The following is a 15,485-nucleotide window of genomic DNA, read 5'->3' as shown; positions in this document are numbered from 1 at the left end:
TTGCGTTCCATATCTTGCGAAGAAGTTTTCACTTATAAATTGAATAAATACTACATATAGACAGATCATTTCGCAAAATTAGTTCAAATTATTTGCAATATTTTTGTACACAAAATCACAACATACCTTCTGCCGTTCTAAAGAAATCATGACGAAGTGTAAATGATTTATTCTTCGTCATATTTTCGACAATCCTTCGTCTGCCCTCGGAAACAGTATATGTCACAAGCAACTCGCCACGTTATGTGCGTAGCTTGTTATCAAAATTAGATAACTTTTCCATCAAGATTGACCAATTAACACTGGAGACTTATGTTATTGTAACAATCAAATTGAAGATTATGTCTAACGCTAAAACAGTCACAAGTATATACCGTGAACATGTCAGGACGGACACTGTCATTAGTCAAAGCCAAGCTGTATCAGCTACACTTATAAGTCCATTATTTCTTCAAATGCAAATGCATCAAACTAAAGAATAAAATCTGAGATAAAGTATTCTTATTTATTTCCGAATATTGCATATTGTTAGAATAGTCAGACAATTACGCATTCTTCACTTGAAATAAACATAAATGCATACTGAAACATGATATCAATTTATTTGTATATGTGATCAGTATTTACCTATCAGCACACGTTCGACTGGAAGGTACAGGAGCATTACGATACTCGAGTAAAGTAACACACTAAAGGTAAACATGGATCTCATGACAATAGGAATATCTACAGTCATTGTCGTTAACTGGTTCTGTTCAACAATAACAATCACAGTTGATGACAAAATGATTGCTCTGATATTTCTTTTTTCATAATTTGAGAATTAAGTATCCCATTGTCGATAAAAGAAATTTCTGTACATGTTAAAGCACATGTAATAAATTATCAAACTGGGGGTCATTATAAATCAATAACAAGTTTAAACAGTCATCACATCAAATCTAGTGGGATTTCACTTGTTGTAGTCAAGGTTATATTCTAAATACAGCAAGTTACCACCAACTCACTTTTAAATATGTATATTTCATGTTGAAATTATTTGGGACATAACGGATACAGAATAACATTATACTGTTAAAACTATGGATGGAAATATTAACAGATACACACGGCAGTGAACACAAATTCTAATATGAATTTAGCAAGAGATGTATATTCAATATCGAATACTGAATACAAACTAACTGTAGCACACAGCTGGTTTGTCCTAAGAATCGCCAGTGTTGCCAAAAGACAAAAGTGTAAACGTCCTGAAGAGAAGGTAGGAAAACAACAAAATGGGCATAAACGAATTCTGAAATATAGGGAGGATATCTACACTAACTCCATAAAAAAAACGAAAAAAAAAAACAAAAAAAAAACACAACGAGAAAATAATAATACAACTGGTCAATGTCCTGAAGAAATAGATATATACAGAACAGCTTATAAATACAGAAATGCACAAATGCAGAACCCCGGAATAATTAAACCAAGACAAGTACTGGATCAGCTAGAGTAACAATGAATGAAGCTCTGGAACGATGCACTTAACACTGGTACAGCACAGGGAAATTAGCCAAAAATAATATATACAGTTACCCAACGGAAAGATCAATTATAGGGATAAACTTTAAAAATATATATCATTGAAATAAATGTTAATTGAGGGAATGATTGTGTATCCCCAGTTTGATTGATATCAGACGTATACTGATGAGAAGGACAAGATAAATACTAACCGTACAGTTAGAAATGAAGGCGTTTAAATGGATTATTATTGTCAGAAATACAAATACGGTTAACTGTTATCCGCAATCCATCACCTTCCAAGCAATGCGGTAAGTCGACAGGCAGAAGAATAGCCACGTTAATAATCCACCGCATTAGCGTCCTGCTCGACTTATTGTTAAACTCTAAGACGACAGTGACAAAGGACTGGCTTTTGACGTGCTCGTCCCGGGGGTGGGAGACTATTACCACAATGTCAAAGGCTCTCCCATGGTACCTTCGCTTGTCACAAACCAAGAAACGTTCGAGAATCCAATTATTTGTCCCAAGAATATCTAGTTATTTCAAAGTTGAGGAATGACGGAGCCAAATGTTTGAATGTCTTGTTTGACAATGATAAAATGACCCGACATTAACTACTAGTCTATTTTTTGGTAAACTTTGTATTGACGCTATCTGTTAGTGGTTACGATCATGGATAAATAATAGAGGTTCTAATGACAAGTTCACCTAAAACTGAAGAGTTACAATCGAAAAGGGAGATAAATCATGCAACGAAATAAAAGTCTACACCTAGGCCCATGTCAATTCACACATTCTTCCTTTAATCGCTATAGTATGCTTATAGGACATCTACTAATACAAGCCAGACCACGCTTAGACATCAACGTTGTAAAAACATTGGCCATCAAAACTAATATTCTGTAATCAAATTTAGCATTTTATATATTTCGAGCTGAAATGCAAGGTATGTATTCACTTAAAAGTGATTTTTAAAAAGATTATTGAACACGGCAAAAATTAGGAAAAAACATTTCACGTGAAGTCTGTGAAAAAAATCTCGACACAAACGGCTGAACTTAGCTACATATTTCACCTGAAATTGTATTCCACATCTCATCTTCCAAATCTGCCGACGGAAAGTCAAAGTGTGATATTAACACAGTCCAATTGGTAGTCCGTTATCACCTTAGAATATGAATGTTATACCAGATATAGTCCTTGCTGAATCAGAAATATAAAACTACACTGTACAATTATTATTAGAACCCCTTAGTGATGGTACGATCTACGAGATGTGCGGAAATCTACATGTAAGTACAATTAGACAAATCTACATGTGCTTAATGTACTGTAGAAATATAGAGAAGGTACTAGCCCCACAATTCAATCATTTTTCAATATTGAATAATTTTAAATGTTTATTGTCTTTCAAGAATTGTATTAGGATGCATCGGCTGTCGATAAATACTTATAACTAAAAGAGTTTGTATTAGTATAAATACCAGCTACCTCGCTGTTAATTTGTTTGGGACCAAACGTAAACCTTAACAATATGGTAACATAACATTTATCAAATGATGAATTTTCGTCGGACTCGAGGGATAACCACTAACATAATAATGATAATATTTATCCTGGTGGTCGGTTGGAGTGGATATCTGACTCACCTCTCACCTTGGAGATGCAACGACCGGACGTTAAATGTCATCTGTCCCGACCAATATGTTTTCCCAGTGTACTCCGGTCTCCTACTGCACTAAGACCCCTTACGTGCTTCAATCAGGACGAACATAAAACAGTTTCAATTTCTCTCATAATTCCTGTATGTGGAGAATCAATAAAGTTTAATTTTAGCGAACTCGTAAAATATTTTAGTTTTCCCTGAATACAAATTTTAAATTTCTGTCGTTGATATCACTTAACTTTATAGTATTAATATTAGCATGTACAATATTAATTTCAGTCTAAATTCATTCATGAATGTCATATGGAAGTTTTATTCTAATTAAGATTTTTCTGATGCGGATTTTCATATTTACAAATAATTAAACCTTTCTTCATATATATATATTTATATATTTGCATTTACAATTAAATATTTTGAATTAAGGTCAATCAGTATTAATCGGTATACTGTTATTAGTTGATTTATTAAGATCTGTGATAAGTAAATATATTCATCTATATTAGATAAAAAAATTATTTTCACATGAATGAACCATCAATTTGCAATTATACATCTATAAATTATTTTTGTAATATCAATAAAAAAATTCAATTCATAGAGAAAAAAAGTCTTCTTTTTCAAATGTTTAAGAAATTTTACCAAAAAGACACTTAGTGAGTATCGTCTTAGCCATACGAGTTTTGTAATACATACATAACATCTGCCGAATAATGAATACAAAACTGCATCATACAGTAGTTTCTATATACTATAAAAAGTAAGCCAGACTTTATTTCCAATTCCCTTAGATGATATGCATTTGTGTAAAAGAAATCTACTTACTACATATATGTTAATAGGAGTCAACAACAAGCATGCTTGAATATTAGTACACATTTTTGTTAATTAGTAAGACACTCTTTTTTATAAATATTATATTTAGATATGTTTAATGAAATTATCAGTTAAGGATGACGTCCAATAATATGAGGATAGATAAATTGATTAAACCATTCATATTTTATATAAATATTATTGTTTTCCACATGAATGATCTGCATTCCGCTCACTGACATTTATATTACAGACTTCTCCAGTTTCGAGTGCTTTCCAATATCAATTAAAAGCTCGTTAAATTCCTAGAAGTGGCGACGTGATGCTGTGCTAGTACGAAGACATGTCCCTATACAAATATACAAGTGTTCCTCTTCGGGAACCGCAAGATATGCTGATAAATAGCCCTTGAAACACGCCAAATGTCGGACTCGAGTGGCCAGGCAAGCCAATTAAACATACAATTGTATTGCAGTGCCACGCGTCATGTTAAGTGCCACCCGTCTGCTGATATTCGTCAACGGCGCGTGCGCGTTCAAGTACCTCAGGGTATTTGGTTAGAATCACCATCGAGACGATTATCAAACACGAGTATTTACGTAAAATTAATCGAACATGGTGGCTTATGAATAACTACATGACTGGCTGCCTTAACTTGATGGATATTGAAGTCGACAAAACGTCCCAAAGAAAGGGCCATTCCGGGACAGACTACCTCAGGACGTAGTTTACATATACTAGCGGTTTATGTGAGAGCGCGCGACATTCGGCCCCGGGGGTGGAGTTGGGCACGATACCGGTCTCCCCGGAATGACAGGAGTGACTGACCTAGTTACGGTAGTAAAAACCAACAAAGAAAACGAAGGGAATCAGTTGACGTGGACTGAAATCAGGGCAACGAATTATACAATTATCAAAAATGAAACGTAACGAGGCTACAATATAGAACAATCAGAGGAAAGATGATAGAAAGGTATAATATAAACAAGTTACTGTGACCTAATTATGGGGTAGGAAAGATGATAGGATAAAAAGATATAATATATACAAGTTACTTTGACCTAATTAAGAGGTATCTGCATTACATCAGTGTAAGATGTAACAGAAATACATAATATACACAAACAGGCGTTAGTAGATACATAATGTATGTAATACGATATCTGACAAGTGAAACCGGATTATTAGTTAGTAACAACATTTCATGTAGATAAACGTATAGAAATAATTTGATGTTACGTCCTAATATCGACCTTATCGAACATTGTGTAATGCTATTTCTCTATCATCTATCTAAAAAGTTAATTGTTCCTACACGAAAAATGCTTGATATGTTATAAAAGGAAATCTTACTACAGGACCATAATCTGATTATTAACGACACGGATGATCAACATCGTTAGGAATATCATTAGATGATATAAAAATCAGAAATAGTATATAATGATGTTATTTATTGCTGAATGAAACCACAATGTTGTTAATTTAATGTTTATCAACAACATTTGCGATAAGTTACTCTTTACTGAGATTCACGTCTCTTAATCCGACAATTTCAGTAAACACATCTAAATGTTATATTTACAAAGAATCAAATCCTGTTAATATATGTTTAGCATGACAATGTTAAACTGATGAACATTTTGAGTGTCGCTGATGGATATCTGTAGTCTGTATTAAATATTCTCATTATTACATATCTTTATAATGAATTAAAAACAACAACAACATAAGTGTTATTTGTGTACCATTCGGTTGAACATAGTCACATATCAAAATAAGACATAGATCGATATTCTGATAATGGCCATTGTGATAGAATGTCAAATATAGCAATATTAAACACGGAGACCTGTGTCGCTCCAGTTAAACCTGTTTTCTTTACGTACGTCAGCAATGATTCCTTCAAAATATGTCTACCCGCACGTGGCCTTTCGAGTTCTCCCGTAATGTACCAACCCAAGCCCTATAAAACGTAAGACCCATACCTAAAACAGACTATCATGGAGTAGTTTTCATCCGCTTTGTACATTCTCTATACTACAAGCTGCAATACAGATGGTAAGCGAAAGTAGCGCTTACAAAATCTCTGGAGTAAACACACTGAATTAAGGGCAATAACTCCACTAAAAATCATGAAACTTACAACTGCTTGCCTTCATGTATACTCACACGTGATTTCTACCACAAAGCATATGTTTCAAAAACTAAACGTCGATAACATAATTGTTGTGTAATGTAAGACGTGTTATTGATATACCTCCAACACCAACCATCTTGTTTATAGAATACAAAGGAAAGCAGAAAGATAATACCAAGAGAGAGAGAGAGAGAGAGAGAGAGAGAGAGAGAGAGAGAGAGAGAGAGAGAGAGAGAGAGAGAGAGAGAGAGAGAGAGTTATACAAAACAAATATACCAGTTTTGGAAGGACAGAATATATATACCCACAAAAAGGCGATACCAAAGAGTTCCGAACGGGCAAGAATGAATCCACACAAAAAGATGATATCAAGAGTTAATGAAGGGTAAATGTGAACACCAACAAAAATGTCATACCACGAGTTACAAAAGTTGAGCACCTGCATTACACACAAAATTGTTGTATTGTACAATGTTGACAGCATTATAACTGTACAATATATGTGCAAATATAAATGCCGGGCAGACTCCTGTAATGTCTCGGTCTTTAGAGTGACGTAACAACGCCATCGACGGTCCGCCACTAGAGTGACAAGAACAAAATGGCCTTCAAAGGCTCTCAGTAATCTTGGAGAACGAAAGTTGTAAGTGTTTAAATTAATTCTATATTATGTTCTATATTATGTTCTATATGATGATCTATAACACGTTTGAACAAAATAGCACAATTGACGCACCTCCTTCCTCGTCATATCAATAGTAAAATTTTCCCAGGGGAATTAATAATACGAAAAAGTGAAGACAGTTAATCACATACTGTCGTTTTTGACGTATTAAAGATAAATTATACAATATCACGAGAATGATAAATGACATGTTTAACATATGCATAATGTGCGTGCACCTTGTCTAACAAAATATACCCCATCCGAATAATAACAATTAGTCTAATGTCAAATATATAACAGAAGTTTGATATTCAGTATTTCACTTAGAATAAAGATGAAAGATATATTTCATAGTACTAATAATAAAGAAGAGAGATATATTTCAGAGTACTAATAATAAAGAAGAGAGACATATTTCAGAGTACTAATAATATGAAACAAACAAACCAACATATAGTGAATAGTTAACTTCTTTCAACAAATACACGAAAATAGCTTCTTATAGAAATTATGTTGTAAGCTGCAACTTATATTGAGTTGGGAATCTGGAACATTTACTTCCTAGATTGATACATGCTCTGAGCAGTACTATTGTGAATTGACTCGCAATGAAGAACCATGAAAGCCTTATACGACAGTATAACGACACATCTTAGGGTCATATATATCTAAAATATGATCAGTATATTCCCAGACATATACACGTCTCCAATTCCTGATCCATTTCACGAGAGTCCGTTCCAAATTCTAAACACAGGCAGGCCCTTCCGTTATACAACACTCCCTGCTAACCGAGTTAGAGGTGATACCAACGTAATGCATAATACGTATGGGTAGTCACGTGGTACAAAATTATCGATATTGCTTGTATCCAAATTTATATTATGGCAGAAGTATTAAGTTAACAGAGATAATATTCCAAGAAACTGGAGTAATTCCTTCACATCTGGTAGGGTGTATTATGAAACCATTTCCTAATTTGCAAACTGTGAACCTAAGTTTTGTTCTATTAAATATTGTACAATATTTGTTTTTCATTTACTAGGGATCGGGTTAAAACTTATACGTGCACGGAAATTTATTTAGTTTCGTATTCAAAACCATCTATGATCAGGTTTTATTTTAATCATGATAGAACCCCTATTAAGCGCGTGGGTTTGATATCCAAACATACCTTATAAAAAGTCCCTATTTCAATTTCTGTACATGTTTGCTAGATTGTCAGGATTTGGTAGATTTGAAGATTATACATGTTGTAAATCTAGTTTTTGCGCATGAAAATATTCACATTTTAAATTATTCTTCCAGCCTATCGTTGATAGAGATATGCAAAAGATTGATAGCCAGTCCAAGAAGTGTGACGTTTTCTACAGATCAGTTATATACATTAATCGTATCTACCCACATAATATAAACTCAGATTATGTCTATATATTGTGAGAATTGAAGTCGTTGATCAAGATAATATTTGTGATTGAAACAGAATTTGTCAAGACAAAGGATTGTAATTAGCATGCCAGACCCGCATTGCTGTGGTTTGAGCGTTACTTCGTAATTCAATAAGCGGGCATCTTCTTCTTGAATCATTCTAAATCCAATGTATTCCACAATGATCGTGTTTTTGGAATGCTTAAAACAATGTTTATAGGGACAAACCACTGGGAAATCGATTACCTGCGAAATATTTATTGAAGTTTGAGTTGTCAACTTGTAATTGTTTCCATTTTTTCTCTTCAACATTTTGTCGATTAGTTTTCAGAATATTCCACCGCATGTTTATATTAAACTGGCAGAAATAAATATATGAGTGTGAAAAAACGATAGTTCGGACCAAATTCACATCATATTTCTGGTGTTATTATCCAAAGACGTATATATCTTTAAGATTAAATTTGAATCAATATTAACTAGTTTTAGAAATCAAAAGTGCTTGAAAAATCTTTTAATCATGTTTTCAAAGCAGTAATGTATTATTTTTCACGTTAACTATACAGCCATATTGAAATATATCTATTGAAAAATCCTGAAAAAAATCATAATTAGGAGGTGACTTTTAAATAATAAATTTGAAGTTATACTAATGAGCAATTAGTTTTAAAATGATATGAAGTGCACATCATGTGAAGGTACAATAACAATATAGATTAACTTGGGTTTTTATTCAAGAATTATCTAAATTTCGTAGAATGAATGATTTCCTTGAATTGATATTTCGTATCGTCGATAAGTGATATCATTTCTATTGTGTGATTTTTTCGGAAAACAATGTCCATTGTTCATCTTATCATTCAATCACACAGAATGAGACATGAATAAAATATCTGAATTTCATGCGAACATGCATGCTTTCGAAAATTAAATTGGCCTTTCTCCAAAATGGATGACTATTTGACAATTTGGGAATTTTCTTGCACGGAATTCATATCCATAAATGTAAGTCTCATTACGATGGTACAAGAATATTCATACATCCGTGCATTAAATAAACAACATATAAAACTGAACGAATCAAATTTTCTGAATGACTTTTAGATCATGTTAAAGTAATAATAGGACATAAAACACTTTTATTGAACAACCTGTACACAAGGAGACTAAGATACAATACAGTTTATACGTTAGTTAATAAGTGTACATCAAAAATATATAAAATATGTCATTATCCATATCTGTATATATTCACTTATTACTGCATTTCGTTAGTAAATATGTATATCTTTACTTATTATGAAAAACATAACTGTATCGGCTTATTAAAAAAAATAATAAGCATGGATCTAAATGAAACTGAAACGAGAAGGAGACATATATTTATTATTTACATGTATTCATATTTATATTTGTTTATTTATATATACATTTTTACTTTAACATACTACTCTACAATATAATATATATATATATTTATATATATATATATATATATATGTAAACTATTAATTACTTATTTCAATAAAAAGTTTGGATTACATAGTCTTTAATGAATAAATATTAATTACAGGTAACAAATTGAACATTTTTGTTTCTACAAAATAAAATAATTTCATTGAACAAGATCAATAAAATAATGATGATATCATTGGTAAATATGTATACCTTCACACATGTGTCATGAAACACATCTTAAACGGAAAAGAAAAACTACAAATTAAGAAATTATACAGCTTTAAATAAAAGTATCCTGTGAAGTAGTTAGAATGTATTGCCTTTGGTATTTGTAATTTTCGGCAAAATAAGTATTTTATTTTTCTATTAAAAATAACGGCGCTGGATTGTCACACGTGATAATCGTTTTACCACTTTCTTCGTGTTTGTCTTAATGTTCAAGCGTGAAACCATGGAGGTGACACCAACAGTCGACACTTCGGTGGGATTACATTGGAAATTAACCCCTGCAAGTCATTTATTAAGCAATATGGAGGTGTAATATTCTCTGCACATAACGTGATGTCGAATTCACAGAATTTCGATTAAAGTTGAATTTGAAACAAAAATAACATGACCATTGTATTGATGAGAAAATGAACAGGATGCCTTTACAATATGACATTTAACACTTTGACGTGATGATCTATAAAATATTCAGGACTTAATGATGTTGATCAGTATGGCATTTCGAAACAATCCCATTCCGACACACGTGCTAGGTTTATTAATTTATTAGTAAGAAAATGTCACAAGGTTTAATGATTTTTGTAGAGTACATAGTCAACATGAGAATATCTGATATCATGATTATACTTGTATTCTAGACTCATTGTTTAAAATTACTTAACGATATATGCCAAATAACGAAATTGAAATACATTCCCGGACGTTTTATTTAAGATATTGAATTATAAAAACGAGAATATTGAACAGATGAATTATATCTGTAAACAAAATCAGAAATACTTTCCAACAAAAATTATATAAAATAGAAATCTACTGAAGATATAAAACCTAACAAAGGATAATCATATAAAATTAACATACAATCTGATGAAGAAATATATATATTCTACTTATGATATCAATTCTAATCCAACATAATGATATATATATATAGCAGTGTTAAAATTGTTATCCATTAAACAGTATGTATATTATATATTGTTATGGAATGATTTTAATGTTTTACGACATTTAAAGCTATGTATTACACACACACATATATATATATATAGTATATAAGAAATTGAAATCTTTCCTTGCGAAGGTGAATGTATAAAAAAAATAACAAAAAAAGCAGACTTTGCCCCAAGGCCTTTCTGCCCTCTCAGGCTTCTTCAGGACTGAAGAAGCCTGAGAGGGCAGAAAGGCCTTGCGGCAAAGTCTGTTTTTTGTTATTTCATATATATATATAGATTATCAAAGTAAAGAAAGACTCATAAAACTGTGCTCAATACATCACTAACTACTTTATCGTAAAATTTAACGCATTGAATGATACCAATATTAAGTATAATTTAAAATTGATTGAATAGAATATTTGACCATTATTTTCGGATATTTTATCTAAATCATAAGAAAACCTGAAATACTGTTCAGTTCAATTAATCAACAGGATGGTGTTTAAATTAATAAATTTAATGCGTAATAGGATCTTATCAATCGTAAGTATCAGAATTTATTTTAATATATTTCATGAATTAAACGAATCGGGAAACAAATAAACACATGTTATGCATTTAACTACAACTGTGAATTCAAATTCAAATAACAAAAAATATGTGTTACGCACAATATTAATATTTCACACAAAGCAAATAAAAACAAAAAAAAAAAAAAAAAAAAAACACTACGGTATTTGTCCGAAAAAGATTAAGATTATTTAACATTGCAAACATTCGAAGTAAACAACTCTTGTTGAAAACGTAAGAAGCATGTGCAAATACCAATAAAACCCACGTTCTCACTATTATGTCCATGTGTGTATGAATATACATAAGTTTAATGAACAATAATTTGTCACAAGAAATAAGACAATATCGGTAGACGAAAATATAAAACGGCTTAAATGAGCAAAGAAGGAAATCACAGCGAGCCGTAAAAGGTCTTAATGGACAATATACTCTGATTTAGCGTCGACTGTGCCGCTTCAATCCGCATGTATACTAGTGTAATTGACTTAACGAGGTCGTTCAGTACTTTTTGAACCTAAATAAAGGTCCAAAGGGGAAACGAACCATTTCGTGCAAAGTACCTGTTCTTAACGGCAGAATGATTAACAAATCCTTGCGAGACCCACGACAGCAGGCCTAACATGGCACATGCAACATCAAAACACTACCTTATCTCTTAGGTCAAACACAAAATTGTCCAACCAGTTAAGATTATCCTGAATCAACAAAAAATCACCTTGATTATATAAAACGTGCAAAACATCTATGACAATATTTGAGGCATTTTCTGTCTGAAAAATGGAGAGTTTGGTGCATTTCTGACGAATAAACGAGCTATTTTACTGTCTTCCTGTTACCGAAGACATCTATAATTACTCTTTAGCAGGTCGCAAATTAACAGTGTTAACTTCTTCATTATAATTAAACCTGCATCGCTGAAACGGTATGTTGATTTACTCACCTTGTGAAAATCTGCATCAATACTCGGCAAACATTCTGACGAAGAATTTAATGTGCTTCTGCTTTTAATCTGTTAAACGGAGGCCTTTATAGCATTCCTCAGTTTGTTTATCGTACCGTTTTGATACATTATGCGAAAAGAAAAACCCAAATGAATAGTAATTATTTCAAAAACTGCTCTAAAGCTATCATATCTTTCCCCCATGGTACCATGCGAAATCAGACCAAAGAAAAAAGCGAGACATTTAGGGACCTTGGTTATCCACTTGCATCAGGAGTTTAGATTGACTCCCGGTCGGGGACACAGCCACGTGCCGCACATGCGGGATCCAGTCTTCTTAAAACGCCTCGACGCCTCAAAGGGACCATGTAATATTACCGCTGTACGTTTTATAATTTAGCACTGGCGTTAGGCTAGCATGTCTCTATCTATCTGGTTGCACCGAGTTTAGGTCTCCCTTTACACCACATGTCAATATAATGATGCCTCCCCGAACGGCCCAAATCCCCGGGACGAGACGGAAATCGATACAACCCAATTAAGGAACGAAAAGGGAGCTCGGTGAAAGTTTTCCGGATGTGACCACGGTAAATGAACATTTAGAAGAGAGATAAATTCTATTTTATCACAGCCTGGGTTTCCTTTCGTCTCCTTTTTTACTGTATATTTGAAGCATTATCATTTGTCGATTTATATCGGTTTTTTTTTCTAATGACTGCTTTTCCGTGAGAAACAGAAATAAAGTGGACGCGAGCGTCTTTTTCGTCCAAGGAACGCACGTTCCGTGGAGCTGGGGGCTGGGCAATAAATTGTCACGTTTCTATAATTGATTTTGACAGTTTTGCATAAGAATTTCCTCTTGTGTCAATCGACATTGCTGGTATTGAGGAAAAGTCATAAATTGGCGATGTTGTGAATTTCTAGGGAAATGAAATATACAACTGAGAATAAATGGTGTCAGCTTCAATTGCCGTTCGTTATTAAAAATGCCTCTGTATGCTTCATGCACGCATATACATCACAGTAGTTTATTGGGAAGTCTCGAATCAAAGAATTACGTATTAATAAATTCCTTTTGAACATGAATGTCTGATAAAGGATTCTGCTATGTACTGTGATCTTAATACCATAAATCAATTATCTTAATATCGGCCAACGTCTTATAAGACGTGACAAAGTATCATAAATGGACAGAGAAATGAAAAATAAGCTTTAACATCGCATATTAAGATACATCCGATTCAGTTTAATATGAAATATGTCCCTGTGTTTGAAAACTTCTGAAAAAGACGTCCCACTCCTAGTATTAGATTCAATGAAAAGTGTATTATATTTTGCCGTATCAATGCGTCCTGTCATTAGCATTCATCTTTAAGCTACACAGTGTCAATTTCATGGTAAGTACGAAGTCTGCAGTAGTTGAAATAAATGGACGTCCATTCGGAGCATCTTTGAATACATTAATATGTATTATATACAAATGTAAAATGTTTTATTCTAAGTTGGCTTATTGTTTCACTATATATAGATCAATCTTCTTCTGAAGAACAATGTTTGTCAGTTTGTATTTATATATATAATAAAAAAAAAAGGTTTATTGGAATCAAAATAATAACGAAATAAAAGATGTATAAAGATAAATTTTTGCTTCAAAAATAATAACAAAATTCGTAATGATTTATATTGATAACATTAGAGATGAGAAATCCTTTAAAGAAATTTACTGTAATAAAAAATATTTGTCATTAAATTATCGAGTTGTTTGGTAGAATTAAACTGTTTTTAAAATCAAAATGACGATTCTGGCTTATCAATCAGTTTAATGATATAAGATCAAGTCTATATTTATGATGTTTGCTATTTTCTACCTCACCGATAAATAATATGACATCGTATGACCAATTAAACAACCAATTAAAGTGACCATTGAATTAAACAATTGAACTTACCATGGAATTAAACAATTAAACTTACCATGGAATTAACCAATTAAACTTACCATGGAATTAACCAATTAAAGTGACCATAGAATTAACCAATTAAACTTACCATGGAATTAACCAATTAAACTTACCATGGAATTAACCAATTAAACTTACCATGGAATTGACCAATTAAACTTACCATGTAATTAACCAATTAAACTTACCATGGAATTGACCAATTAAACTTACCATGTAATTAACCAATTAAACTTACCATGGAATTAACCAATTAAACTTACCATGGAATTAACCAATTAAACTCACCATCAAAATTGCTGAAAAATTACAAGTTTTGTGATATGGAAAAATGTGTTCTGTCAATTTTAATACCGTCCCTATCAGATTTATGCTATATTTATATTTTTTCTTCGTGGGAAACTCGCACTTCGTCATCACATGGGAGCGCTAATTTTAACTTGACATTTCCTATGCGACAGTAAACGCATGCACAGACCAGAGAAACATGACTCCGCCTGTGAATGTATGGAAAACTCTTCCCACCCAGAGATCAAGAATTTAGTGACAGGCAAGATATTAGTATTTCAGCGCAGCTGGTAATTTGTGATGTCGAATTATATGCTCAAAAAGAAATTAAGCACATATCAACTCTTTTATAATATAAATGTATAAATTTTATATGTAAAACTTAATCTAATAACAACAATCATAATGTCAATAAAAACAAAATTACAAAATCATTACAAAATGTAACAGAAAGCAAAATAGATACTAGGATTATAAAAGATGAAATAGAATTAAAAGTATCTTTCCCAATTGTTAAATAATGTAGTGGATTTTTATACAAACTAATGAAAAAATAATGTGGGCAGGGCAATCATTAAATATAGAACGTTAATATTCTCACCAAAACACTCGTAATGGCTGAATATTTGAACTTGATACAACTAGGTAAAATTAACACGGGTATGATTTTCAATTCAAAGAATTAAAAAAAAGTATAGATAAAAATAAATCACTAGCAAAACATAATTGAAATGAGGTAACTGGAAAACAATATAAATAGGTAAATGATGAATACCAAACAATCCGTCGTGTAAGGACTTATATATCAGTAACATTATCAGTAATACAAATGTCTATCTGATTTATGTGGGAATATAGCCAAATGTACAC

The 15,485-nt window shown here is 32.1% G+C and overlaps 1 long non-coding RNA gene across 1 annotated transcript in view; it reads right to left on the bottom strand.

The window, feature by feature from the left end:
- The window catches only part of LOC117338789, an 80,891-nt gene extending 68,266 nt beyond the window's left edge, over positions 1-12,625 (bottom strand). Inside the window, exon 1 of the long non-coding RNA XR_004535036.1 lies at positions 12,367-12,625. This is a non-coding gene — a long non-coding RNA (uncharacterized LOC117338789). The remainder of the gene's footprint in view (positions 1-12,366) is intronic.
- Positions 12,626-15,485: the final 2,860 nt, after the last annotated feature.

Source organism: Pecten maximus, chromosome 12 (genome assembly GCF_902652985.1).
Source record: "Pecten maximus chromosome 12, xPecMax1.1, whole genome shotgun sequence".
NCBI lineage: Eukaryota > Metazoa > Mollusca > Bivalvia > Pectinida > Pectinidae > Pecten > Pecten maximus.
The sequence above is the reverse complement of the archived record's forward strand: the minus strand, read 5'-3'. Positions and strand labels throughout refer to the sequence as shown.